Source organism: Acanthochromis polyacanthus, chromosome 10 (genome assembly GCF_021347895.1).
Source record: "Acanthochromis polyacanthus isolate Apoly-LR-REF ecotype Palm Island chromosome 10, KAUST_Apoly_ChrSc, whole genome shotgun sequence".
NCBI lineage: Eukaryota > Metazoa > Chordata > Actinopteri > Pomacentridae > Acanthochromis > Acanthochromis polyacanthus.
In genome coordinates, this window is record NC_067122.1 from 36,842,599 (window position 1) to 36,847,377 (window position 4,779).

Genomic DNA, 4,779 nt, shown 5'->3' on the forward strand with positions numbered 1-4,779 from the left:
ACAGAGTGGCACACATGAGCAGGGAAACAAATATTACTTGTGTTGTCAGGATATAAATCTGCTTTCACAGTAATGACACAGGAATCTGCGTCCTTTTTGAGCACTAAAAGCAAGTGTGTGTGTGGTGTAAATCACTGTATTACAGAACAAAGACTTCCATAAAGGTACATTTAGGTTAGGATGAGGCGTTGTAGGTCAGTAAAATGTCCTCTGAAGTGATGGAGACACTGTCTAACTTACTGTGCCATGTTTCAGGCGTTCCAGGAGGCAGCGACAGGAGGCTCTGAAAAAAACAAAACAGAGGCAAAGTCTCAATCATCTCACACCACTTCCTTTATCACAGTGCTGCAGAAACCTCCAGGTGCAAATACACACAGCTACATGGGTAAGAGTTTGGAGAACATGCATGATCAGCAGAAACGTCTACCTTGAGACAGAAAGTTTTTCAAAGAACAAGGAGTGTTGAAAAATAGCAGCTGGATGAGCCAGTAAGAGGAAACGACACTGAAAAAGATGCTACCACCAACAATGAGAAGCTGAATGCAGAGCAGAGACATAGAATTTCCCTGAATAAGAGCAGATTTATTCAGATACATAGGAGAGGAATGAATGTGAGCAGGGATGAAGTTAACAGTGGACAAAGGAGGAAGGAAGAGGAGATGACTGATGGCTGGTGAACTGGCAGGCAGGCAGAGGTGTTGTGGATTTGAAACTGCATTAGATTATCTTCTCCCTAATTGTCACATTTGTCTTGGGCATTTGACAGAAACCAGCCGACTTGGCAGCACAGATGTACAATCCAGCTGCAGTCAGAATGCATTATCTCACACAGATCTATAAACAGCAAATCATACACACCCAGGATATTCTATGATGCTCTGCACAAAGACATGACATAGAAGCTTTGCATCAAAAAAAATGCCAAACAAGAGATATTGTACAGATGGTGAAGGAGCATTAGCTACTATATGGGCTAGCTGAGCAGTCTGGCATAGAATAGATGGAAAATATATTTAAAATGTATTTAAGTTGCACACACAAGCAATAGAAACAGGGGAAGTGGAAAACACCAGAAACACCAGTGAATAACAGAAGATAGTTTAAATCAGCATGTTATTGTGTCGGGCTGCACAGTGCAATAGTGGTTAGCACTTTCGCCTTGCACCAAGAAGATCCCTGGTTCAAATCCCGGGGTGGGCCTGGGATCTTTCTGCATGGAGTTTGCATGTTCTCCCTGTGCATGAGTGGGTTTTCTACGGATACTCCGGCTTCCTCCAAACAGTCCAAAAATATGCTGAGGTTAATTGGTTACTCTAAATTGCCCGTAGGTGTGATTGTTTGTCTGTATATGTAGCCCTGCGACAGACTGGTGACCTGTCCAGGATGTCCCCTGCCTTCGCCTGAGTCAGCTGGGATAGACTCCAGCGACCCTAGTGAGGATAAAGCGGTGTATAGAGAATGGATGGATGGATGTTATTGTGTCAAAGACATCTTCATTGATTGAGTTTAATAAACTGCTTGGGGTCAATATATAATTGAGGTCCTTTTGACATCCATGGGATATAGTTGCCATATATTTTTATTAAAAGGAAAAAGATATATATTGTTTTAATGTTTATTATTATCACTTTCAGAATTTTCTTTATAAATTCTGTAATTATTTATTATGGAAACGATCACTTATTAAAAAAATGACTGGATATCACTAAAATGTCAACTAAACAACCGTCCAAATTTAATAACAACCACCTTCTAATTAGCTAAACAATAATAAAATGAGCGTATTAAAAAAAAGTTATGATTTGTGTTCTTTTTATTAAGTTGAGATAATCATGACACAAATTTGTTTTTTGTCAATATATCAAATTTTATACGGAAACAAATTGCATCCGTGTCCTAGAAATCACTTTCCACTTAAGTTCTCCATTACAAAAACACCTCTCAAGGAAGTATGTTAATTCCAGATCACATGACCTGCTCCACATGATGTCATTTCCTCCTGAAGAAAAGACTGGCCAGACTCCAAGGCTTTCTGAGTTATTTAACATAAAGTAGTGTGGATTTATCGCATGTCAACAGGTTTACTATAATATCTTTATAAATAACTTTCACTTTCAATTTTACTCAATTGCGTATATATATAATATTTTAGAAGAATCTTTCTGTAAAATGCCGTGTGGTGTTTGGTTGTAGGCGGCAATGTTGATTTAGGCCTGAAAACAGCAAAAATGCCAACTATGACACAAAAAGTCCTGCAATTATCTATTGACCCTTTGGACTTTTTGTCAGCTTTAAACCAATCAAAAGTGTGTTTTAAGACATTTAGGATTGTTGCAGAAACACAGTAATTATGTCTTCAGGCCTGTTGAGGTTAATGTGATATTTAATACAAGTTAAAACAAAAAATCATGATTTTTTTCCTGACTGCTACAATATAAAGTATGAATCTTCACAAACCTGTTTTTGGGATGAGAGTATCTTCAGTAGCTTTAATGCAACACCTTAATAACACGAACACTGACTTAAACAGCTCCATTACTACATCAGCACTGGAGGATTTGTGGTTATCACAATTGTAATAAAATTCAATGAAAGCAAAAAATTTGGGATCCTTCAAGTTATACGCTGCCACATCACAACAATATTTGTCCACAATAGTCAAGTCTAGTCAATTTTCTGTACATAACCCAAACTCAAAATTCACAATACTACCTTACATATACACAAAAATATATACAAATATGCTTAGACTCACATTCATAGACTCAATGCAAAATCCAGGTCAGTAAATGCATCGTTTCCTAGCTAGAAGTTCACTAAGTATCCATCTTGGTCTCACTTTGTTTGACTGTAGCTAATTGAAGATATGAGGAATCTTTCATCGTTTTACACCCAAAAGACTCCCATAAATCTGAGCCTGCTGCCCTCTGGGCCTCTGTCTTGGGCCCTGAGAAGGAGCTGACGGAGGAGGCCGAGGTTCAGGTTTCCAGGCTAAATTAAACTCTGCCACCTCCTCAGCACAGCAGAGTCTGTGTGACCCACGATAAATCTCTGCGTCTCCGTTAACAAGACACACACAGTTAAACAGAAGAAGATTAAACTCTCCCTCAGCACACATTTCTATGTCTCCTCCTACTATAGCTGTAGTTTTTTCCTGTCTCTGTCTGTGGAAGTTCTATAAACGGATCACTGCAGGAACATCAACACAGCTTAAACACAGTCTAAATGAGAAGAAACAGCTTAAGAAACAAGCAGCTGCAGCATGTACGACATCCATGTGTACATCCAGTTTTCCCGACACATAATCACCACAGACAGGTGTGTTTGTGTGTGTGTGTGTACCTTGACTGAAGCCCGCTGTTGATTTAACAGCAACTGCAGCTAAACCCATTGTATCAATTGTCTCGGTTACATAACTATAGAATTTATGGCAGTGGCAACAGGCTGCATTCACACACTGCCACAGATCTGTTACCTGGCAGTGCGAGACAGGATAGAGATGTACAGGCAGTGGCAGCTCAGATCAGAGATGAAGCACAGAGGCAGAAAAAAAATCACAATATCAAATTATGGAGCAGTGAACACCCCAGTTAAAGGTTACAGTTGGCGTTGCTTGTCTGTACATTTGAGCAACTCAGAGGAAAGAGATCACAAAAAGAAAAAAGGACAAGCTCCAAAAATGATGCAACTTCATCATTTCATTTCAATGGTTTCTAACTGCTTGATAAATGTCTGAAGCCCAGCCAACACAATCCCACTGTCTTCGCTGTGATAGTGTAAACACTATGGACAGATGCCCTTATAAAACTGTTTTCATAGGGTTACAAACTGGTCCAAAAGGTCAGCTAGCACATTCTCTATATGTGATAACGGTAATATTTCTAATATTTCTCCTGAGAGTCACACAGCTACGTTAAAATATATAAAATCAAGAACAAGAGTTGCAAAACAACCACAATTAGAGATAAATTGTCCACAAAATGACTACTAAAAGACAAAAAAGCAACTATAAACACCTGTACAAGGATGCAAAACAACCGCAAGAGACAGAACCACAACCACAGACAGCAAGACTCAAAATGACGACAGAGAGGCATGTTACAACCACAAAGGGAGGTAAAATTACCCACAAAATACAAAATTACCGCAAAAAAACACAATGATCACAAAGACACTCAAAGTTCCTACAAAGAGAAAAACTATCACAAAGAAACACAAAAGGATCTCAAAGAAATACAAAAGAACCCCACAAAATTCCTACGTATAAGATGCAAAATTACTACCAAGCAAGACAAAATGACCACCAGCAGACACAAGACAAGTATAAAGAGTTGCACATGCAAACAAAGAGATTCAAAATGGCACATATAGGGACGCAACATGATTATAAAAACATTTCAAATTCCTCCTAAGAGATGCAAAACCACCACAAAGAAACACAAAGGGACTAGAAAGAAACGCAAATCGACTACAAAAAGACACAAAGTGATTGCCAAAAGACACACCACAATCACATACACTCAAAACTCCTGCGTACAAGATGCAGTTACCATAAAGACATATATCACCTCCAGCAGACAAAGCAGCCATAAGGGGATGCAAAATGACTACAAAGAGATACATAACAACCACAAAGAGTCAACATTTCTAAGAAGATGTGCACAATTATTACAAAGAAACACAATATGAGTACCAAGAGACACAAATTAGCCAAAAATGACAACAAACAGATGTAAAATGGCCACAAAAGGACATGACTTATGATTTAAATGAGTTCAT